General features: G+C 35.7%; 1 protein-coding gene across 1 annotated transcript in view; it reads right to left on the bottom strand.

Moving 5' to 3' along the window:
• Window positions 1–25,877, bottom strand: part of p120ctn (adherens junction protein p120) — a 61,886-nt gene extending 36,009 nt beyond the window's left edge. Inside the window, exon 1 of the mRNA XM_018537357.1 lies at window positions 25,708–25,877. The gene's annotated coding sequence lies outside the window, so the exon portion shown is untranslated. The remainder of the gene's footprint in view (window positions 1–25,707) is intronic.
• Between the last annotated feature and the right edge of the window lie 826 nt (window positions 25,878–26,703).

Genomic DNA, 26,703 nt, shown 5'->3' with positions numbered 1-26,703 from the left:
TTATTGCAATCGAAATTAAACACACACATTGTTAAGACTTTCAATGTTCAAAAGGATTTTTCAGTGTCGATTATGGTTAATAAGATTATTCATTATTGTATTGCAAAAAAGTGAAAAAAACTCGAAATTGCAAACCTCAATTATGTTTAGTTAAATATAAGAGTTTGTTAAGCCGATGTATATGGATTTGATATCAAAATCGAAAAATTTAAAATCATGAAAAACATCTATACATTTTGCAATAATCTGGACATTTTTCAAGTTTTTATATCCGTCATATTAAATCCATATTTTGAATTTTTCAATTTTGGTATCGGATTCACATACAACATTCTCTCTATAAAAAAATTCTATATAAATAAATAAATATATATATATATATATAATGTTGAATCATATCAATGATTTAGTTCATAGCTGTTTCCTAATTTAACTGTCAGTATCTTATTATTCGTAGCTGATGCTAAAAAATCTTTTTGAGAACCGAAATTCCTCACAGTGTACTTAAATTTGATTGCAATAAAACTTTTAATCGTAGTTATAATGTGACAAAGTACATAGAATTAGTACTCAAATTGAATTGTAAATTTCTAAAAACATGTGACGTGATAAAGCATTTTGATAAAACATTTATATTCAATACCTAGAAAACTATACCTAAAACGTGACTAGTCTTCTTTCGGTGTTCGAAAAAGTTATTTTTTGTCGAACATCGGTTATATTGACGTAGCCACATTTTCCCACATTCGCTTCTGTCACTCGGTTCGCGAGAATAAAAACACTATCGAACACCTTCAACAAAAAAGTTTTCAATTGTACTTTTAAAAAGTGCATTTATCTAATAGAAAAAGCATAGTACACACATAGAAACGAGGTCTCCTCGTAATATCTTGGCGCAATAGCGTAGTTTTATTTCGCGTTCGCCTCCTGCTAAAACGAGCGGGTGGTATTCTCTTATAAGGGAGAAAGGGAGGGGGAAGGTAGAGGAAAATCGAGAAAAAGGGACCAGAGTGCGTCGCAGCATGCGCACGCAGGAAGTACAAGCGCGAGGAGCGTGCATCGCTTCCGCTCGCGCGAGAAGAACGGAACGGAGCGAAGCTAAAGGGTGACGAAGAATGCTCTAGGGAGAAGAAGAGACCACGAGGGCGGACGAGGGGGAGGAGCAGGGTGGGAAGCGGACGACGGTATCGCGAGGGAATGAGAACTCCGCCGCAACCTCGTTCTCCATTCCGCGGCGGTGGCGTGTTGTTGAAAAGATGCTCTCGCCCTTTCTGAACTTCTTTTCTCTTTCTGTTCCTCTTTCTTTCTCTCTTTCTTCTCTTACTTTAATTATTATTGATATAGTTGTGGCTTTTTTTCTTGTTATCCAATTGCGTGCATTTCTTTCCGTATGTCATCTTTCCGTCTTCGTGGTTGATTTTTGTGTCAGTTTGATTTACTTTTATTGTAAGGTAACCGGATCCAATGTAGGCGTGTACTCAAAACGCCCTATTCACTGTTTGTAGGTAATTACACGATTAATTCAACAGATAGTAGTAGTAGTTCGTGCAGGTTGTCCATCTGACTCGATTGCATCAGCTTATTGCTCAATTTGTTCATTCTATTATCGTCAATAATGCAAAATGCAGAATGTTGTGGTCGCTATGTAAAATTTCATAGATAATTATTTCCTATAACTATATATTAAAAGAGGATTATTAGTTTCAGTAATTCATATTATTGTATGTAGCTTTATATCTTTTATTAACATTCAGAAATGTTCCTTCTTTTTTTACCATTAATTTTCAATTTTGGATTCAGTGAAACATTTTTTAAAAATCACAAAGTTTAGTAGGGACATGTAGGCTTATTACTTTCATTAAATTATATGTGCATATTTCTGTTCTTATATTTTTCTCTTATTTTTATGTTCTCAGAGGACTGGCCTTAGGACAACAATAAACGCCTTCATCGCCTTCATCTATCTTCTATCTCTTTCGTTCCTTTTCGCTGTCGGCGAATGGGACAATCGTGACCGTGACACGTGCGCCAACACTCGACAAAATTCACAGGACGATCTCGGTTAACTACTAGGAGGATCTATGGCACGGAGTGTCCTTCGTCTCTCTTTTTCAAGAAAATGAGTACAGAAATGAGAGCGAAATATAAGTGCAAGAAATTGAATGTAATGGTACAATACATAAGATGAAGAAACTGGATGAGAAAAATTCAAGAATATCACTTTTTGGCTGTCACGTTAATGTTACCATCGAGTGAGAGAACATTAATACTATTGTAAAATTAAAACGAAAATTATTTCACTCTTTCTTTACTAAGCGTACGCATAAATATATAGAAGATTGTATAACAAGAGATAAAGTCCATAATGTATACTTGTGATTCATACAATGATGTAAAAAATGAAGATGAGAGAGAAGATCCTTAAAATTTTGTAAGAGATAAAAAACTTAATTTAAATTTTATATATCGAAAGTGATTTCGATTGGTATATCTGACAATTTCAGAAACTGGATATTGGCTTTGCTGTACCACTTGAAATCTGTCCGAGCCGTCCCTGGTTATTAAAATACAACAACTCTGTGGGTACCGTTGGTGACGCGTTTAAATTTTATGACATTGTCAATATTGCACTTGCACACGACCACGCGTAAGGAAACATGTACGCGCGTTTGGACGTGTTCGCGGTTTAAAAATCGCATTTCGTAGTACACCGACGTTTTCATCTGCAAACTCGAACGTGCCAGATCAGTGCGGTGAACGAATAGACCTTCGACCATGTACACATGAACTGCTAGCACTCCCCACATATTTTGAACTGAAATAAAGGTGGCGCCACTCATACTGCACAGATCATTTCAGCAATATCGCAACGTTCCAGCAGTAATACAATAAATAGCATTGAATACATTGCAGCAATGCTGCTGCAAGCTACTGTAATGTGTGGATATCTATTCTACAGATTATTGCAGCGTTTAAGAAATATTGTAGTAACATTGAAAACGTTACAGTAATGTGCTGTATGGGTATATTACCTAAAATGTAGGAATAAGGAGAATAACTGCACTCTTGGTTTTTAATTCAATAATTAGGCTATATAAGAATTCGAATTATTTTAAATCAAATGATGGATACATATTTTGATGTTTCACACATCTATAAATACCTTTTAATCTATATTATTGATTTTTTATTTGCACATTTAAATAATAGAAGCGCAATATCATATGAAGTTGATATTAACAGTACATCGTCGAAAGAATAGACTGAATGAATTGAGGGCAACAATGTATCGATATAACATTCCTAACCCACGAGAGCATACTATTATTATTATTATTATGAGACGTAATTTCCCTTTATTTTATTAATTCTTCCACGTTGCGTCGATCGATTTAATATATTATACGTAGTAACGAATGAGAAGCGTCACAGTGAGCATCGATGCGGATGTCTCCGACGTTCTCGGCCGGAGGATTCCGTCATCGGTCATTAAATGATCGATGACATAACTGCGCAAACATTCGAGTTGCGCACCGCTCGTCCGTATAAATCTGCTCGCGGAAAAGCGACGCGACGTTCCGAGCCCGTTCGAGAAAAATAACAGGGGCACACGGGGGTCTGCGAGGGCCTCCCCTCCTGTTTCTCTCGTTCCTCGGTCTCTTTGCTCCCTGCGCTAATCTCTCCGGGTCTCTCTGTTCCCCCGCCGCCTTCTCCGCGTCCCCCTTCCGATAGTCCTGTCCCCTCCTTCTCACGTCCTCGCTGGGGCGTACAACGAGGTCGATGTGTGTTTGAATGAATGAACGTAGGCACACGGGAATGTACGCATGTGCGTGGTCCCCGACCAGACGGCGTACGTACGCACGTACGCACTGTATACCGGGTGTCCCAGATCTGTCCAGTACGTCCTTTCGATCGTTTCTCCTTTATTTCTTAGCGAAATTCCGTTCGATGGACAAAAATCGAGAGGATCTTCAACTCTGCATATAAAATTCCTTCGTAAGTCACGAGATAAAATTCCGTTGAAGCAAATTCGTTGAAGATTACTCGAGAATCATGATTTTGCCATTTGTTCTTCTTTCTTTCTCTTTCCTTTTCTCCTAGTAATTCCTAAAGGGAAGTATTCTTCAGAAGTCTCTCATTTTCTGTGATTAATCGTTGTGAAGAACTTCAGGAAGGACAGTCAACGTCCTCGATTATAGAAAGGGACATCCGTTGGTTTTGAAACACCCTGTGTATGCGTTTCTATACTGAGGGTGCCGAGGCACATCAGGGTCGAATGGGCAGGGAAGAAAATCGCAGGGTCCCGCATTGATGGTGTGTCATGTCGCTCAAAATGACGTTGAAGTATGGAAGAATAGAGAGAACCATAAGAGAGGTAAATTAGGATCTAACAAAATCAAAAGAGACTAGACAAATACGAAATGTACGAATATCCTACTGCATAGAGTAAACTTTTTATTTCGCGAAATTGATTGATGGAATATGGAAAAAACAATTTTGCTAAAATATCTAAAAATGTTGATAGCTACAGATCTGGAAGTAACTTTTGTTGGACAGAGGAATTATGTAGAAAATTCAAGTACGATGGCAATGCTGCAAAAAGTTTTGACATTCTAACAACTAACTTGAGTGTCAAACATAGTATAAACTATTTTGATGATTCAACAAAATAATTTTCAGATCTGCGTCTAGCTAAATTTTTAGGTATTTCAGCAAAATCGTTCTTTTCGTGTACTTTTCCATGGAAACTTGCGGCAGAAATTGCTGTTCAAAGTTTATTTTTCAAATTAAAATTTATATCAAATAATGTCCATTATTAAAGCCCGTGATTGCGAAGTATTTACATCTTTTGCACATATATAATAAACTCTTTGCAACGGATGTAACTAAGTGTAGCAAAAAACTTGTAACTATTGGAAGAACTTTGTTAAAATTAACTTTGACCCTCTTACGATCAACTGATTTAATTCATATTTTGCCTCGGTGGAGCTAAGATCCTTGGGTGTCTATTGCTGGACACAAAATTTGAGAAAGTTGTGTCGATTCTGAGAAATTCTTGTAGACAAACAATTGAACGAACGGATATCGAGAAAAGTGCTTGACATTTATGATTATAATTACATGGTAAAATTATAGTTAAAAACTCCATTTTTTTTGTAATTACTGCTATACAATAATAATAATAATAAAACTCTCAAAGATAAAAAAATTGCATTATAAATTATCATAATTTCAAATATTGGTATAATCAAATATAGAGATACATATGAATGGTAAATAAAATAAACATTTATTTAGTAAATGCAATTATAGTAAGTATAACGATGTTCTTAAATTCACTCTATGTAATAGAAATAACTAAAAAATATAGTAAGAAAAAAATTAAAGATCTTCCAGCAGTGTGTGACTATTATTAATAGTAGAACTGACTACATTTTCATAGTTAAAACAACTATATATAGTTGCCCAAAAATGATTATAAATTATATTAATTTATAATAATTATAACAATTTATTCTCTCAGTGAAGTAGTGTTATGCTGCAGTGATAACTTGATAAAAGAACGTGTAACAACATTTATTATTTAAAAAAAAGAAAAAAAACGTGTCGAAAATCGTTTTAAACTAGAAATTGAGATGGAGAAATTCAGGTTGAATTTCAGTAATCAAAGCAATTTTCACTAAACTTGATATTAGAGTTTTCTTTCTTCTGATTAGTTAAATTTAATCTTAATCTCAATCTCTGAATACGAGCATTGTATTTAACGATCCGTGTTATAAATTTGCACTCATTTATGTTAAGTCAATAGAACTACATTCCTGTAATTAATATTCGCGAGTCAAATAATTCCGGAAACGCGTGTGCGCGACGGTTACGAGATTGCTGAATTAATTCTCCCTAAAGTCCTCCTCTCTGTCGTATAAATCCCACTCTCGCGTATCCATCCATCAATCTTCATCTTTCATCGTCGGCGTGAAAAATGTCGAACCACTTATCTCGCCGTCTGTATTAACGGCTTCGGGAAATCGCCCGCTCGAACGTCGCGTTTAGTGCAGGATTAAACATCACTGATCTCGAACAGGGGAAACGCGACGCTCTCTCGTCCCTGGTTCCCCGTTTCCGGTTACGAACAACGAGACAAACGGCGAAACTCCTGCATTCTGCGGTCGCATCTCGAGTGCGTCGCGACGCACCTCGGGAACAAAAGCGCCGTGGGGACTAGACGAGAGGACGTAAAGGGAGCGAAGAACGATGAGAGACGTGTGCTCGCGCTTTCTTTTTGTCGCAGGCAGGAAGCCATCGAAGATGAGAGCCATTTCCCGACCCCTAGGACGAATTCCGGTGACATAAAGAATTCTTCGCCCTTTTTTTTCTTTCTCTCTCGCAGGAGCGCCCCGAAGACGCCACTCGGAGGTGCCGGACGAGACGACCGTCTAGGCGTCTATCCACAAAAACGGATAGACGAGCGTTTTGCCCGTGAGATATTAGACGGGTGCCATGGGACGGACAAAAGTGCTGAACGGGCACGGGAGAGACGAACGAACGTACTTAATTAACGATTTATCGTACGACATTCGTGCGTCGCGACCCGTTAAAATTCGCTCGTTATTGAATTATCTTTAAATCTTTAAAATCGTAAAAATAGTTATTCTAATCCGTTTTCATCACTCAGTAGACGTGATTCGTAATTATGCAAACTTATATGATCTCGTAGGTAACTTCTTTACACTCTTTTTCTGTACGTACACTGAAAGAAAAGTTCTTGATATTTGTGACTATGCATGGTAAAATGATTACGGTTAGAAGCCACAGTTTTATAGAGCTACTTTATTTTAATTATTGCTGCTATAATATTAATTATAATAATATTAAAAAATATTTACTAAAAAGAATCCACAATAATTCCCGAAAACGACTATAATTATATTACTATAATCATATTTTTTTAGTACATATACACTGAAAGAAAAATGTACTAAATTTTAACAAATAAATGTTTGTGAATAGAGTACTGATATAATATTTATTTATGAAAAAGAAATGTTTGCTAAATAAATAAAAAATATCATAATTAAATCAAATTAATGATCCTTGTATAAAAAAAATATATGTTTACATTTAGTATTTTGTTGCATTCATACGTCAACGTTTCTTTGCAAATATTAACATCATTACCACAATTACTACACTTAATTATATTTGTTAATACACCATGCTTGATTAAAAAATTAATTAATTTTTCATTATCGTACGATAAATGTGCAAATTTAAGTAGGCCTAACATCGTGCCATTTGGTGCCTGACAACAATATCATTGTTGCTGCTCATTTGTTTTATAGTGTTTATTTCGAATTTCGTGCACTCTGTTGGGCCGAAAGGTTACCGAGCGCATGCGCATGAGGTCAGAGAGCATGAAGAAGGCATACTCGTAGCACTACATGTAGTCGGTAAGACAGATTTCCTAACCTGAATAGTCGTCAACTTTAACATTAAATATCTCGGTTCGTAGGGCAGAGCGACGCTTATTTCTGATTCTTTCGTTTCATGCAAAAACGCGTCGAATAAGCCTAATTTGATCGATTTTTAAGGTGCTCGAGTGATTCTGTATAATTACCATTATTTTTCATATACTATAAATAAACACGTTACCGATATATATTATATAATAAGTAATAACATCGTACACAATACGGAGCTGTCACTGGCCGCGGTTATATACACGCACACGCGTTAAACTCGCCTGAACTCGCCACGCACTCGATCGCCGACTTCGACCACCAATCACGAGCGCGGAAAAGGGTCAACAATACGTGCGATACATTTCGATCGAAACCGCAAACTTCTCGCGTCACATGACTTTTTTTATATAGGACTAGCACGCAGCGCGCGCTAACGCGCGCGCTTTCACGACTTTTGTTATATTGATTATTTTAAATATTATTAAATTAATTGTTTTTTGCTAATATTTTAATAATAATAGTATTTAATAACAATTCTTTTTCGATCGATTTTCTTGCCATATTCGTAGTTGAAACATTGTACCCGTTGGCGCACCCCAAATAATATACAATCTCACAATTTTATTTTTTCGCGAGCCTTCCGTCTCTCTCTCTCTCTCTCTCTCTCTCTCTCTCTCTCTCTCTCTCTCTCTCTCTCATACGCATAACACACACACACAAAATATAACAATTTAGATTACAATCGGATGTAATAATACATCTTAATAATATAATAATAATTCTAAAAATTATATATCCGATTTATAATTATTTCGTAATTACTTTGGAATTGTTTTGTATAATTTTCAATTATCTAATAAATTTTCCGTTACCTGCAAAATATGGAAGCTATTCGCGAAAATTAGTCCGTTTATCATTGAGTGCAGCACATCATTTTGATGCATTTTTTCGCAACCGCAACCAATATTTCGTTGGGATGCCACGACGATGCATTTTTAACGGAATGCATGTATTGCACAATGCTCGGCGAAGTAGAGCGTTAAGAAGTTGTCTTGATCAAATATGCTCGCGTCGGTGAAAGCGCGGCACATCAGCGATGCAACTCTACACCGCGGTCCGATTATGTCATTATCGCACGCATCGCGTTTTTTTTTTTTTGCAATCGTGGTCCTTTCGGAACACACCGTTATTTGTCGAATCGCGAGATTTGGCTGCGAGCCCGTTCCATTCTCCATTCTCGAAATTGAAGCGCCGAATACGTGGTTTTTCATGATTTGCCTATCCATTTCGAAATTGATAATTAATACAATCTCAATTATATTAATATAATATATATTAACGATGACGAGAATATATTGATTTATCTCAGAAATTAATGAAAATTTGTTACAATAAATGAATCGATTATTTCAGAAATCTCGTAAGTTCAAAAATTTAACTTTTAAAGATAAAAAAAATATTCTAGTTTTTACAAATGTGTGTGTGTGTGTAGTACTAAAAATAATAAAAAATATGCAAAAAATGCCTTATTACTTCATTATGTGAGTAGAATAAACCATTTTTAACACATAATATATCTCATAATAAAGAAAATCAATTTTGAAAATATTGATTTATGTTATTTCTGAAGTAAATAAGTATTTTCGTACATATAACGATAGGATTTCTTAATTAGGAAATTCTATAAATGTAATGACAGATTTTTAAAGATGTTACAAAATGTTGTATAGTGAAGGAAAATAAATATTTAGTATGAATAATATAATTTATTTTATTTTTATGTGATTAACGTAACTATTCTTATTTTTTAATTTGAAAATTAACCAAATTTTAATTAAAACATAATTTTAACTTAAAATTATTCTAATTTAAATTTTAATTGAAATTCAAAAATTAACCAAATTTTAATTACAACACAATTTTAATTTAAAAATTAAGTTAGAATAACTACATAATCTTATATGTAAATTAGAATAGTTATATAATTTTTTAATTTAAAAATAAAAAAGGTTTCTGTCAGACACATATCAACAAAATTAATGATTATTCGTGCCAAGCGTGTCTCAACATAGCTTAAAAAAGATATTTAACTTTATTGTTAAGAGATATACATACATAATTTATTTAAAAAGGATCAAATGTTGAATTCTAGTATGTTAAAGTGATTTATTAGTGATTATATTTTTACAAAGTACCTATAATGCAAGGAAAACGTAAATCACATAATCATAAATCACTCTTTGTCATGTGAATATTTTTGTAAACCTGATATCTAAGAAAAGAAACTTGATTAATATAGTTTTTGGAGGAAATTATATATATGCTTCCCGTAATTCCGAATTCCCTAAAATTTCAATTTGGACAAAATTAGCTTTTTAGACTACTGAAATAACCGATTTAAATAATCTAATAATAATAATAATAATAATAATAATAATATAATAATTCGATAGTCTACTCTAAAATTAATTCGAAAATAAGATTTCGGTTTTTCTGTCAAAAGAATTCAGTGCGTTTCGTGTTCGACAGCAAATTGATCTCTCGCTCGAAATTATCTCGTTCATACTCGGATCGAAAATCTTCGTATAGATATCGACGAGACTTACGTCCGAATTCGAAATTTTCCTCTAACACGGTTCAAAATTAGCCAGAACAAATTCGAGAGGATAGGAGGCAAGTCGGGGGAGCAGGGAGGAAGAAAGTGACATGTCTCCAGATCCCTCTGATAAATTCATTCGGATCAGTCCGGGAGTCGACTCGAGCCGAAACCATACGGTTGAATCAGCGCTAATGGGCGAGCAGAGGTGGGGGGGGGGAGGGGGGGATGGATCCTGCAATCTTGGGCTAAATTTCAGCGACGCAGTTCAGGTATTTCCGATTACGCGCTACTTGAGAATTCCACTTGATTGCCCTAATCGGCCTTGATCGGCCGCGCGCGTCGATTTCCTGTTCGCCGCACCCGTTTTTCCTGTCCCCTGCATCGCGTCCTGTTGCAGCCAGTTTCTCGCGTTTGTCAAACGTTTAATGATATTTAAACGCTCGATCTAAATACAAACTTAGAATTTATGGTACAAAAACGTAGAAAAGATCAGGGCTTATTAGTATAGTTTTCACAATTTCGACATTCAATTTTTTTAACAAATAATTATTGTACTTCAAATGTATTAAAATATAATATAACAGAGAGAGAATCTTTCTCATTTTCATTTCAGGAGTGGTTCTGCACACTGTATAGTTTCTTTGTATTAAATGAAATACGAACATGTTGTAGCTAACTTACTCCGATAGGTGGGTTAATTTGATACATATCATGGTATAAGCTGCCTCTGTGATGATTTCTATTAAATTAATGAAAATGTAATAGAGAGAGAAATAAAAAACAGATAGTAGATATGTGCTTCTCACAATCAGTAAAGAGTGTATCTTTTAAAATTATTTTGTGTATAATAATCAAATATATAGTGTGAAATAGTTATTACAGAAAAGCAATCAAATATAAATTATATTTTAATTTTGAATACAAGGTGTTTTTCGCCCTCAGTCGATGAACCAATCAGAAAATTAGCCCAAAATAACAGAGCTGCTATTAAAAATTGCCCCAAAATTACATTCACCATTATGCGTGAAACGCCTTTATTCTTACATCATAGTTGGGACAACACTATGCGTATCACGGTTAATGCTCGTTCGGGCTCATTGCGTTATCGTTCGCCATTAACTTATGAGCATACGAACACCACGCAATTTGGCGCGATGTCGGCGGGGCGGTACCGGTATATCAAAATATCGCCGCTGCAAAACGTACTCCGTACTGCGCAAACATCCCTCGCGATTTCACTAATAATTTAGATCGCGCGTTTAAATTTCAGATTAATTGTTTGTAATTCACACATGTATAATTGTTGTTGCGCGCGTGGCAGGGCTTCGATAGATTTACGCGCACGATTTTATCGTACTTATAGATGAGCGCGCAGTTATACCTATATACTACAATTATGTTACACGCTGTTATTTTACATATATGTATAATTATAATTCGAGCGGATTTATTTAATTATACGCGAACGCATTCCTTCGTAAAACTGCATACATTTTCACATCACTCTCGCTATTTTCCCGCATGGACTTTCCGACTCTTTCCTCTCCACGACCTCGCTCGCTCCCTTTATTTATTCCAGTGGAATTCCGGTTGAATTATAGATTCGGTCATTGCCATCGGAGAAACGACAGCGCGTTGGGGATTGCGTTTAGCGCGCGATCGAGACCTAATCGCGTGAATGATTGAAGATACTCGCGTGAAGGGACGTGGAGCGGCACCGAGGTTGTATGGGGGGCCTTCTTTCGCAGGAAAGTACTCCGGGCTCTTTACGCCGAAGTAGCTCTCCTTTATTATTAATCCTAAACGCACCATCGGACCGCAGGAATGCGAGCGGAACGGAAATGAACTCGGAGAATTCCGAGAATCTGGCGTTTATCACGCAAGATTAACGAAGCCTCGTTTCAAATTTAATTGTTGTTGTTATTTTAATCGTTAAAACTGGCTTTTTAATCACTGCACATGGAAAAATGCGAAGTAAAATATAAAAAAAATGGATAGTATAGATAACCGAGAATTAACATAATATTCTAGAAATGATTCTCAGTAGCGACTATAATTAATAATTCCCACTTCAAAGCACTTTTTCATCAAAACAAAGAGTAGGAATCATTAAAATAAAAAAATTAATTTAATACTAGATTAAATATCATTAAATATCTGAATATGTATATAATTGTGCGTACAATGAGTTGTATATATAATGAAAATATTAATATGTAATATAAATATATTAATATACATTACTTATTCTCACGCTTTCTTTTTATTTTACAAACAATACACGCGTTCTTGTATTACAGAAAAAAATTCAATATCGAGAATGTCAAGCGCGAGGAGAACAATAAATAGTCTGAAGACGTGTTTGTCTAAAAGCTCGGTGCTAGCAAACCGGCGTGGCGGAACGTAAGATTAGTGTAACATCACACATCTATCCCGAGCTCGTACGTGTTAATTGGTAAAGTTAACAATAACGTTAAGTTATCCATTATCTGTTAGGGTAACGAAGTTGAACGGCGATATGTTGCGCCGCTTGTTGCTTCATCTACCGAATTGCGCGTGTAATTTTTGCGATAGGCGCAAGACGGATGGTAGATAACGCTCGCAACGTAAACGCGAGAAGGTCACGTCACCGGTCGTCCCTTCTGAGAAATTGGTGCGCGATGCACTCTAACGTTCGCCGACAAACTATTCCCACTGCGAGATATAAATGATAACCGATATTACACGCACACAACCTCTACTGGCGACGGTATTTTTATGGAGCTGTGTGCGATAAAATAGTTCGCTAAAACTGTTGCACTTTTCCCGTTATATCCTCGTGTAACTTAAAAAAGTCTATATCACAATATATGTATACAACTTATTTCACATTGCACAATCATAACAATGACATACGTTATTAATTTTTTTTTATTTTAATGATCGTTTTATTTTAGCTTTGATAAAAAAAATGCTTTCAAAAAAAACATGAATGAAAACTACTAATTATATTTAATAATAAATAATAATATAAAACTATTAATAATAATAAAAGTAAAAAATATTGATATATATTAATATTTTTGTGTATAAATTAAGAGTTACATATTTTTGAACAGAATTTTTTTTCGACGCGAGAAAATATAATGGGAACGAGTAATAAATAAAATTTTTTTAGATTTATCAGTAAACATATATACGACATAGAATTTTTCCCCGATTCGTTCTCTTCTACTTCCAATAAAAAAATTTTATAATAGAAGAGACCTCTCGAGAGCGCTTCCCTGCTTTTGCTCGTTTAGGTAGGATTAACGCGCATTAATTAACGTAACCGCGATTAGTATTCTTCTCATTTCGAGCGTTGACATTTCGGATAAAGCGCACAGCGTGTTTTGAATAAAAATCAGCATAATTCAGAGGGATTAGTGTAGCCGGTACAGCGGCAATCGCCAGTGTAGCATGTGACACTGACAGCGCTATTTCCGCGGTTAGCAATCGTCGCGGTCGTCATCCTAGTCATTATGACGTTAAATATGTCGGTTCAATAAAGTCAGTTGCAGCGGAGAGAACGCGCGGAACGTTGGATGTCACTCCGACCATTAGATAGACTTTACGACTACATCCCGAAGAAGCTATGGAAGAAAAGAAAATTGTATTGCGTGGGGGGGGGGAGGGGGGGATGGATCCTGCAATCTTGGGCTAAATTTCAGCGACGCAGTTCAGGTATTTCCGATTACGCGCTACTTGAGAATTCCACTTGATTGCCCTAATCGGCCTTGATCGGCCGCGCGCGTCGATTTCCTGTTCGCCGCACCCGTTTTTCCTGTCCCCTGCATCGCGTCCTGTTGCAGCCAGTTTCTCGCGTTTGTCAAACGTTTAATGATATTTAAACGCTCGATCTAAATACAAACTTAGAATTTATGGTACAAAAACGTAGAAAAGATCAGGGCTTATTAGTATAGTTTTCACAATTTCGACATTCAATTTTTTTAACAAATAATTATTGTACTTCAAATGTATTAAAATATAATATAACAGAGAGAGAATCTTTCTCATTTTCATTTCAGGAGTGGTTCTGCACACTGTATAGTTTCTTTGTATTAAATGAAATACGAACATGTTGTAGCTAACTTACTCCGATAGGTGGGTTAATTTGATACATATCATGGTATAAGCTGCCTCTGTGATGATTTCTATTAAATTAATGAAAATGTAATAGAGAGAGAAATAAAAAACAGATAGTAGATATGTGCTTCTCACAATCAGTAAAGAGTGTATCTTTTAAAATTATTTTGTGTATAATAATCAAATATATAGTGTGAAATAGTTATTACAGAAAAGCAATCAAATATAAATTATATTTTAATTTTGAATACAAGGTGTTTTTCGCCCTCAGTCGATGAACCAATCAGAAAATTAGCCCAAAATAACAGAGCTGCTATTAAAAATTGCCCCAAAATTACATTCACCATTATGCGTGAAACGCCTTTATTCTTACATCATAGTTGGGACAACACTATGCGTATCACGGTTAATGCTCGTTCGGGCTCATTGCGTTATCGTTCGCCATTAACTTATGAGCATACGAACACCACGCAATTTGGCGCGATGTCGGCGGGGCGGTACCGGTATATCAAAATATCGCCGCTGCAAAACGTACTCCGTACTGCGCAAACATCCCTCGCGATTTCACTAATAATTTAGATCGCGCGTTTAAATTTCAGATTAATTGTTTGTAATTCACACATGTATAATTGTTGTTGCGCGCGTGGCAGGGCTTCGATAGATTTACGCGCACGATTTTATCGTACTTATAGATGAGCGCGCAGTTATACCTATATACTACAATTATGTTACACGCTGTTATTTTACATATATGTATAATTATAATTCGAGCGGATTTATTTAATTATACGCGAACGCATTCCTTCGTAAAACTGCATGCATTTTCACATCACTCTCGCTATTTTCCCGCATGGACTTTCCGACTCTTTCCTCTCCACGACCTCGCTCGCTCCCTTTATTTATTCCAGTGGAATTCCGGTTGAATTATAGATTCGGTCATTGCCATCGGAGAAACGACAGCGCGTTGGGGATTGCGTTTAGCGCGCGATCGAGACCTAATCGCGTGAATGATTGAAGATACTCGCGTGAAGGGACGTGGAGCGGCACCGAGGTTGTATGGGGGGCCTTCTTTCGCAGGAAAGTACTCCGGGCTCTTTACGCCGAAGTAGCTCTCCTTTATTATTAATCCTAAACGCACCATCGGACCGCAGGAATGCGAGCGGAACGGAAATGAACTCGGAGAATTCCGAGAATCTGGCGTTTATCACGCAAGATTAACGAAGCCTCGTTTCAAATTTAATTGTTGTTGTTATTTTAATCGTTAAAACTGGCTTTTTAATCACTGCACATGGAAAAATGCGAAGTAAAATATAAAAAAAATGGATAGTATAGATAACCGAGAATTAACATAATATTCTAGAAATGATTCTCAGTAGCGACTATAATTAATAATTCCCACTTCAAAGCACTTTTTCATCAAAACAAAGAGTAGGAATCATTAAAATAAAAAAATTAATTTAATACTAGATTAAATATCATTAAATATCTGAATATGTATATAATTGTGCGTACAATGAGTTGTATATATAATGAAAATATTAATATGTAATATAAATATATTAATATACATTACTTATTCTCACGCTTTCTTTTTATTTTACAAACAATACACGCGTTCTTGTATTACAGAAAAAAATTCAATATCGAGAATGTCAAGCGCGAGGAGAACAATAAATAGTCTGAAGACGTGTTTGTCTAAAAGCTCGGTGCTAGCAAACCGGCGTGGCGGAACGTAAGATTAGTGTAACATCACACATCTATCCCGAGCTCGTACGTGTTAATTGGTAAAGTTAACAATAACGTTAAGTTATCCATTATCTGTTAGGGTAACGAAGTTGAACGGCGATATGTTGCGCCGCTTGTTGCTTCATCTACCGAATTGCGCGTGTAATTTTTGCGATAGGCGCAAGACGGATGGTAGATAACGCTCGCAACGTAAACGCGAGAAGGTCACGTCACCGGTCGTCCCTTCTGAGAAATTGGTGCGCGATGCACTCTAACGTTCGCCGACAAACTATTCCCACTGCGAGATATAAATGATAACCGATATTACACGCACACAACCTCTACTGGCGACGGTATTTTTATGGAGCTGTGTGCGATAAAATAGTTCGCTAAAACTGTTGCACTTTTCCCGTTATATCCTCGTGTAACTTAAAAAAGTCTATATCACAATATATGTATACAACTTATTTCACATTGCACAATCATAACAATGACATACGTTATTAATTTTTTTTTATTTTAATGATCGTTTTATTTTAGCTTTGATAAAAAAAATGCTTTCAAAAAAAACATGAATGAAAACTACTAATTATATTTAATAATAAATAATAATATAAAACTATTAATAATAATAAAAGTAAAAAATATTGATATATATTAATATTTTTGTGTATAAATTAAGAGTTACATATTTTTGAACAGAATTTTTTTTCGACGCGAGAAAATATAATGGGAACGAGTAATAAATAAAATTTTTTTAGATTTATCAGTAAACATATATACGACATAGAATTTTTCCCCGATTCGTTCTCTTCTACTTCCAATAAAAAAATTTTATAATAGAAGAGACCTCTCGAGAGCGCTTCCCTGCTTTTGCTCGTTTAGGTAGGATTAACGCGCATTAATTAACGTAACCGCGATTAGTATTCTTCTCATTTCGAGCGTTGACATTTCGGATAAAGCGCACAGCGTGTTTTGAATAAAAATCAGCATAATTCAGAGGGATTAGTGTAGCCGGTACAGCGGCAATCGCCAGTGTAGCATGTGACACTGACAGCGCTATTTCCGCGGTTAGCAATCGTCGCGGTCGTCATCCTAGTCATTATGACGTTAAATATGTCGGTTCAATAAAGTCAGTTGCAGCGGAGAGAACGCGCGGAACGTTGGATGTCACTCCGACCATTAGATAGACTTTACGACTACATCCCGAAGAAGCTATGGAAGAAAAGAAAATTGTATTGCGGGCCAATAGGAAATGTTCACCGCAAAAAATGTGTCACAATCGTATTTCCTGTACATTTTGCTTTCAAGAAATAATTTCGTGTGCATTTCTATGTATTATAAATTATATATTATAGATACGTTATTTGTTTATATCTACCTATAAATTGTATCTATATAATTTATATAAATATACTTTACAATTTGTGTGTGTGTGTGTGTGAATAAATATTTTAGGGGGAAACAGGAATGTTCACATTATTATTTTAAATTATGCATACGTATTATAAATTAATAAATAATTTATATAAATATTCCGTATAGGAATTATAATGTTATTTTAAATTAATTAGTTAATCGGTTAAATTACTTAATTAGACTATTAAATTAATAATTAAGTAACTTTCGTGTAACACACATAATGTAAATGCAATTGTTTAATTTGTTTCGCATTTCACAGTTATTCCACGTGCTACACAAGTAAATATATAATTATTAACATACATTTCATTTATAATATATAAATTTCATTTATGTCAAGACATTATTTATATTTATATTATATATATAATATTTACTTGCGTAAATAACGTGAAAGAACTGCGAAATGCGACGCGAATTAAGCGAACAAATTAATTACGTTAATGGAACGCGACTATCAAAGATTTTACGGTTAAAATGAGAGAGAAGTTCTTACCTGGAGTACTCGTCGCGGAAAAGAAATGTTACGTTATTCTATTAATTAAGAAGGAAAAAAAGAAATACCGTCTCTAGAGGTGCAAGAAATTCGGGCGAACCTTCGATCGCCGGGAGTAACATAATACTCTATAAGAGTGATTCTCAAGAGTGACTAATTACGTTAATTAGCAATTAGGCGAAAAGGATGCGCACGGATTACTCGGGCTTTTTACGCGGGTCCGCAATTCCAAATGTGAATTGCGTCCCGCGAGAGAAACGTAATTCGATCTGAGGAGGGCCGAGATGCCTCTCGCGTCCGACATTTACAAGCTTTATTTTCCGGCATGACGCAACGTGGTGTCTTCGTCCTCCTTCGTTGGTACGATATCCTCGAAGGGGCAGTAAGTCACGACGGGTGCGTTGTCGTTCATCCCAAAATTACGCGGACTCGATATTGAGTTGATATCGAGTATGCAGGGGCGGGGTCGACATTGTCTCGCGTATGACGAACAGTAGGCGGTCGTGGAGTTGCTGCGAGTCGGGGAAAAGTCGGGGAAATTGAAAGCGATCCGGGCCGAAGGGAAGCTACAGTGAGTTTCCACTTTGATGATTGGCAGCAACGCGATAGTAGATCGGCGATATAATTACTGAGGTCTGAACATTATTGAGTCCTTGGACCTCAAGTGTCGTCATCAATCAAACGCGCGAGTAGGATTGTAAATTGAAGAAAGTAATTAATTTTTCAAGAGACTAAAATATGGAAATATTTTTGGAAACAGTAATGAAACATCAGATGTAATAGATATACGAATTAAGAATTAGAAGAGAACAGAATATGGAAAATGTAGCAAGATATGAAAATACTAGCGCGCGTATATTATCCATTTGCATTTTATATTTTACTTCTTATTTTGGAAAATATTACACGCGAAACATTGCGACATACCGGGTGCTTTTTAAGTACTGCCTAATATATTTTAATATTATTATATATAAAATTATTATATGTATATATATAAAATATATATATATATATAATTGTATACAATGAAAAGAAATGTTAGGACAAATAGGATTTAAAAAGTGCGGTATAAAGTGCTTGATCGACTTATATATCTATATAATTAAGAAGTAAACATTTATCAGTATATGAATTTTTGCATCAAATACTGCATCAAATATTTTTAATTTTTGCTTGTTTTTACGAATGTTCCTTTTTATAGTTATAATTGAGAGTTTTAACGTTTTTTATTTATTCAATATTTTGAGTTTTTTAAAATCACATTTTTATGAAGAAGAGTTTATCGAAATATATGATTTCAAAGGCTTTTTTTTTGTTTCAAAATATTAAACATTCTATAAAATTATAGTGTTTTATCGTGTTAATATAATTATTATCGTGTTTTTTCTTAATAGTTCCTACTAAATGAAGAAGTTGTTTTTAAGTTCGGATCTACAATGATGTTTTAAGCCTTAATTCGTTGTACGAAATAGATCAATTACAGTCAAATAATCGACTGTAATTTGTCCATTTCATGGCATAAGGCTTAAAAATCTGTTAAAGCAACTCAGAGCAGCAAAAAAAGCAGGATGTTGCTTTAATTTTTTTTCCTGTTTTGTAAAAAATCAGTGGTGTAAAAACGTGGTTCAGGTAGTACTGTACAGCCCTGAACTTGTACGCCAATGAATCGATTGAATCAAATCCTCTAGAAAATAAAAAATAAAGGTAATATCCTGCCTTTGAAACGAAGCTTTGAGATCATTTGTTCAAAAGAACTTTTTTTTTATAAAATGACCCCAAAAACCAACTCCAAAAATATTCGACAACACTTAAAAAGCAGCTACATTGTTACTTGAGTTACTTTTCGTCATCTTTTTTTTTTGATAAATTACTACAAAGTCATTATCGTCCAACATGGTCACTATAGTGACCTTTTCTTTCTGAGCTGACATAAAATTTGTAAAATATAGGTGTTATATTCTTATTTTATCTGCCCCGTACGATAACAATTGCTCACTGTTATTCACTAATGGCCTTAATTACTCTGAAAATTTACTAAAAAATATTAAGATAAATGTGGTTGGTAGACATGACCCGATTGGTGGACGAAATGACAAAAATTTAAAATATTAAACTTTTAACGATATATATGTATATTTTAAATAAATTCGTTCTATTAAATTTTTATAAACGAATTATTTAAAGTAGTGCACACACATATATCATTAAAAGATTAATATTTTTGTCATTTCGTCCAATAAATGGGTCATGTTCACTAGTATTCATTTACCTTACTTTTAGTTACTATTTTAATGCTTCAAAAATTACTTTTTGTAATTTTTTTTGTCAAAAAGGAGCCTTTATTTCACTTTTTTGGTGTAATAACTGAATGGCAATGCTGTATACACGAAAAGAATTGTTTTGCTGAAGCATTTAAAATTTTAGTGTGATACAAATCTGAAAACAATTTTGTTGGACATTAAACATATATTGTATTATGTAGGACTCTGGTTGCTAGAATGTCAAAACCTTGATCAAAACCTTTTGCAACAATAACTGAGATTCCTACATAACTATTTTGACGATTTACACACAAAACAAAAAATTATTTTTTAATCTATATCATAACTAAATTTTTAGATACTCTTCAGTAAAATCATTCTTCCTTCCGTATAAATAAATGAAGTTTCGAATTGCGGGAAAAGGGAAAATTCGCAGGTCCTGAAAATCGGCAACAATTCCATGTGGTCTTTAAATCTGAGTTTTAACATTTTAGTAAACAGAATTGAAACAGGATTTATATAGCTGTTTCATGTATTCTGAGATGTCTATTTGTTAGATTTCTCTCGGGTTTTGCGGTGACCTTTCAGCGAATTTTTGATCTGTGTGCCGGCAGATTTTCAAATCCGAAAAGAGGATCTCAAATCCCGCATGGCCGCACGACGCGGCGACGTCGGCGACGGCAGTGGTGGCGGCTCGCTCTAATTTTCTATTTCCGGCTTGTACCACTCTCGACGCGACCGCGACTTAATTAGAAGCACGAAAAGTGGAAAGCAGTCTAGAGGGAAAAAGAGATAGAGAGAGAGAGAGAGAGAGAGAGAAATAAGGGTAGAAAAGGGAGGAAAGGGAATCCCTTACGCGCGCGAGGCTTACTCTCTTCCCGAGATAAAAGATACTAACTTCCGAGCTTTATCGCGGCACGCCTGGTCTGGACTTACTCTCGGAGATAAATACGCCTTGGGTTCGTTATCGATCCCCCGCGACGACGCACCGTCTGATAACGCGGAAGACGAACTTCGTTTTCTGTGGATTCTTACTAGTGTCGTTTCCGTCGCCGCGACTCTTCTTGCAAGGCGAGCGCTGAGCATATTGCGCGGTCGAAGGAAACGCGACGTTGCTGCGCTGACGTCAGTTGAATTTAACTATAAAGATATATTTCGCACGTGTGTCTGTAATGGAATTAAACGTAATTTATAAATTCGCAAATCGCGCGTTTTTTATTGCATATCCCGTATAAATCAATTTGTATAAATCAAATCGATTGTCGTTTGACGATTTTAACTGGCCGTGATTAAAATCGACTATATGAAACACGAGAAGTTACAATCCGGAATTTTTTAGGATCATTGTCACGATTTTAGAAATCATTGTTCTGTATTGTAACTTCGTATATATCTTAAGAGTCCATCTAATCGGTAAATATGTCTGACTTGATACCTGAGACACTACCTTGTCTCCTGAACATAAAATATTAACGATAAAGAGTGACTTTAAAAACACGTTTTTTTTTAAAATAACTTATTTATTTTATGGCCCTCGAATTTCAAATCGAAGTGTACATCAAACGATGCTATGCTCAATTTAATTTCTTTTGCTAAAATCAATGTTACATTATATTGTTTGGCCTCGATTCGAAATTCGAGGGCTATAAAAAGGGCTAAATTGGGGTTATTCTTTCCTTTTCTACTCGCTTGTGACTATTTAATTTTATTTTATTATCCGTAAAAATAGAACAAATTAATAAGTCTCTGATCTTTTTATTTTATCTCAAAAATATTAATATGCTTATTTAAAAAAAAATTTCATTCATTTAAAACATTCGACTAAAAAATATAGAGTTTCTGTATCTATTTATATATATATTTTACAAGTTCTATTTTTTATAAATCCTTTTTAATCTTTGATAAAAACATAATCAAATTGCAACAAGAATAATAACGAAGAATCAAATTAAACGAGCAAAAACAAACGAAAAATTGATAACATTTTATTTGTATAAATTAATAATATTAATTTACGTAACATTTCGAACTCAGTCATCTTTATTGTATATACACGCTTGTTATATTTAATTGTTAAGTCTTTTGTTAATTTTTTTCACCGAGAAAAATATTCAGATTAAATCAAAAAGAGATCCAACAAAAATGATATTTTGCAAGATAAACAGAATTTCTGGTTGTTATAACCAGTTTTGATCTCAACAAAGCGTCATTCTTGTCAGGCTCTTTTGCTCGTTTAATCAGATCTTTTTTTTTTAGTATAGTGACGCACGAATATGTCATATTCTCATAAAGGATTATGTAGCGAGAGAAATTATTACAGATATAATTGTTACAACATAATTTATATTTTTATTAAAAAATAGGAACTCTAAAAATCTGGTCACAAGATGAAGAAGACGAACTTTTCATTGGCCTATTTTTGTCAGTTTTAGTATCTAAATTAGAGTGAATAAGACAATATTTATAACAGGAGACAATGTAGACAGGATGTTCCAAACTTCACGCGACACTCGTCAATAATAAATTCTTGAGAGACCATTTCAAGACAAAAATGTTAATACCAAAATGTCGTGGCTACAATAGCTTTTAAATAATAAAGTTTAAAACCAATTAAAGTTAGTCAATTAAACTGTTCAAAATTCGCGCACTCAGCATGGCACATTGTAAAGGTGATTAGAATAGAATTGAATAAAATTGGTACTTGAAAACATCTTCACTATTATGCAACGTGCTATGCCTGAGCGCGCAAATTTTGAACAGTTCAATTGGTTAACTTTGAACTTACTTAAAAACTACTCTCGAAACTACTATACTCTCGACATTTTGATGTTAGGATTTTCATCTCGAAATTATCTCTCAAGAATTCGCTATGAACGGGTGTCACACAAAATCTGGGACACCCTGTATATCCTACCCCTCCTCTCTCTCTCTCTCTCTCGTTCACTTTTGATAAAAGTGCTCATGGCTAGACTCTATTATATCCTACAAGACACAATATTTTTAGAATATGGTATTATATAAATATTAAAAGGGTACTTAATGTTCATGTATATATACAACATTCATATTCAATATTGTGTGCTTATAAGATAGATCTCTAGTAAAAAATATCTCATTCGATCTTTTATACAATCGATCATTCGTCCGTACCTATATCGCATAGATCTAATTTGAGAATGATAACGCCAGGAGTTCAAAGACCTACCTCCTCCTTGCCTTGAGAGTCGATTGGAGGCGACGAATAGCTTCATTAGTATAACATAATTATAATTAATCGGATTACCGACCACGATTGGTCAAACCCGCTTAAACGGATAATGCAAATTATGTCCGAATCTCGCGATAATCATTCACGGGGTAACACGCGGTGTACCGAGGTCACGACCGCGTGAAAATCCACGTGAATAATCAATCGACGAGTACGACTATTTTCGAAACGCTCGTACGTTCTAGTTTCATTTTATAACTGAAAAGGGGAATTCGGGGCGACCGATTGCAAGTAAAATGCTGTGTATGTATGAGAGAGAAAGAGAAGAAAAAAGAGCGCATGTGTGGCACAAAAGTGTACTATGAACTCCAGATTTAATGTTGGTACGGTAGATCCTTATTTAACTTTGGGAGGACTCAAAGGCCAAAGCTCGGGAGTGATCGAAGCGTTTAGAGACCTGAATATCTATAAAATCGAAGATAGAAAAAGGATACGAAACGGATGTAAGATTTTAAATATGCAAGAATTTGAGGGCATTGGAGTTTAAGAAACGAGAGGATTCTAGCATATAACATTTTAACATTTAAGGGATGTTCTAAAGAAAATGCCTCAGAAATATTATAATTTGAAAAAATCGAAAGAGGATTAGCGAGCCGAGTAAGTTCTTAGCATCAATAGATACCTATCATATATAATTAAAAATCACAAAATTAACAAACATTTCGACCTTTACTTGCAGTCACCTTCAGTGTTAATCGTCAAATAATTAAGATAAATCAAGATAAATGTAGACGTTATATAACAAAAAATAATTCAATCTGTAATTATGTATACATATGTATATAACAAGCGATATATAACCGTCTTTCATTTACTAGATTTTCAATCTTAATGAGTCTATAAAATCTCTTTGTATAAATTATAACTTTAATCGTAATTTTAACGGAGATAAAAGGATTCTTACATTTTTTTCTTTCATAATAAATTCTAATAAAATTTTGTTAATTAAATAAATCAAGTAAGTAAAAAAATACCAAATACGGTAGAGACCTAGATCTTGGCCTAGTAATAGGCCTAATAATATTTCTATATGTGAATGTTTAAATATATTTCTCAGAATTCTTCAAAGCATGCCAAACACAGCAGATCTTGAAAACACGTAATCTCTTAAATTAAAGTTAGGAATATTAATATCACAAATTTTAAATTGTCAATTATTTAACGATAACATTGTTATGTACATATGTAAAATATTTAAGTAATCCAAAGGTCCTAGGATTTAAATTTTCATATTAAATATGTAGGTACGATATTTTTCCCCCTTTGTTAAGTCAAAGTTTCTTCAAAGTGTATCAAAATCCCATCAAATTAAAAACCAGACAAAGTTAAAGGCTGGATAAAAGTTCCATTTGCATTCCCGAAGTTTGATCCTTGAAGGTGGCTCTTCATTATTAAACGGAAAGCGGCGAGTTTCCGCGTTGCTCGATAAATTGAGGAGAGACCGGCCGGCCGCGCTAAGAGCTCCACGCGGCGGCCGCAGTGTTCAAAGAGAATACGCGAACAGGACACTCTGTATGTATCCCGCGGGTCTCTCGAGAGATCTGGAAATCCGAACGTACGGCCAATCGTGTCAGTCTTCGGAACTCCAGCTACTATTAGGCGTTACGGTACTCCCCGACGCGTATATCTTATACGTACATTAGTAGCGCATACATGATATATCTTACGTACGTTGGTATAACCCGATCTACATGGCACGCAGAATGAACGTTGCAAATCATTAGAAATAATCTAATGTTTATTTTAATTATAATAGGTTGTAGGACGAAGGAAGTTGGGTGAATTTCAATTTTTGCGTCCTGCATCTCATGATCATAATTTGAAAAAGCTCACCTACATATAGAAGTCGTAGACAGTCGTAGAATCTTTAAGTCGTAGGAAACTAACCAATCGCAACCGAATATAAGAAGAATACTCGACTAGAATTGGTCAATTTCTTACTTGAGATCTGTACGACTTCTACGTAGACGAATATACGTTTCATTTGCGACCTGCGCGTTCCACGTAGATTTGGTTTTAATTTTATTTTATTCATTGCGAGTGCAAAAAAGACGCCAGACTGTTGTTTTAAGCCCATTCGAGGATACACGCGAGTACAGATCGGGAAAAAATTATGATAAGCACGATGATAATGTAACAATTATACGTAGTAGATGGGGAAAAGAATAAGCCTCATATTAGAATGTTATATTATTACTCCATCACGTACTTTAATCAATTTACGTATATTAACAGTACACCTGTGATATATCTCACGTATATATTGGTAGGTATATAGATATACACGGAAAACACCCCGCGATGTACGTATATCCTACTAAATATACGTGGGATAACACTCGCGAGTACATTTGTCTGTCCCGGCTTACCTTTTCTACGACTCGCTACTCCGCTCGCGACGTATCCCGTCACATTCCACGTATCAGCCGTGACACCCGTTACTGCCGCAGGTAATGCGATCCGCCTCGTGACTGCCGTCGTTGTTGTCGAGTGATCCCGCAAGCCTGCCGGTACCATCCACGCCTTTGTCCGCGGCCGGAACGCGTTATCACGTATAGGACGGGGACGGCCGAGTCGAGACGGGCGAATTTCGACAAGTCGGAGAAAGGAACACGCGAATCTTTCAAAAAATCCTTCGGGAGAGCTTTCGATCCTCGAAGCGACCGGCACGAGGTGGTCCTGTCAAGCCACGCCACGCGCTTTCTCAGAACTTGGATGCGCACATGGAGGCGCGGCGCCGGCTGTCTCGTTTCTCGAGTCCTCTTCCTTCGAACGTATCGAGATTCCACTTAATCGAAGAGACTGGGCGAAATTGATAAAGCTTATCGTCGAGACGGAACGACGGGCGGAGGACCGTCCGTCAGGATCGCGCAGGATGCGGCCGGATGCACCGCCGCGCCGAGGCATGCACCGCAACTAGCCGCCCGCTTCGCCGGTCGGATCTCCCTTCAGGGCGCCGAACATCTCTCGCGGGAAGCTGCTGCGGCTCGCAGAACGTCTTCCTCTTCTATACCTCCTTTGTTTAGCGTCCTTGCGACAGAAACATGTCGTGATCCTCCTCCAAGTATCCCTCGCTCGCGTTTAATATTTCTTTCCTTGATGTATCTCCGCACGAGATCCCAGAGTAAAATGGACCTCCGTTAAAGGGACGGTAGACAGCCTCGAACAGCCAGAGTGATGCACCTTTGTGCGAGTCAACGAGACCGACCTGTTTTGAGGCGAGTTGAGGAACGTCAGGAAGTGTCACGAGGATCAACAGAAATCGGCCTCCTGGGCCGCTGGTCCTGTTCGCCGAGGAACGCGGTCAGCACGCCTTTCTCGCGGTGCTCCGCTCTCGCGAGTAGTCCTCTCACTCACTCACACAC

The sequence above is a fragment of the Cyphomyrmex costatus genome, unplaced genomic scaffold, assembly GCF_001594065.2.
Source record: "Cyphomyrmex costatus isolate MS0001 unplaced genomic scaffold, Ccosl1.0 scaffold17, whole genome shotgun sequence".
Taxonomy (NCBI): Eukaryota; Metazoa; Arthropoda; class Insecta; order Hymenoptera; family Formicidae; genus Cyphomyrmex; species Cyphomyrmex costatus.
The sequence above is the reverse complement of the archived record's forward strand: the minus strand, read 5'-3'. Positions and strand labels throughout refer to the sequence as shown.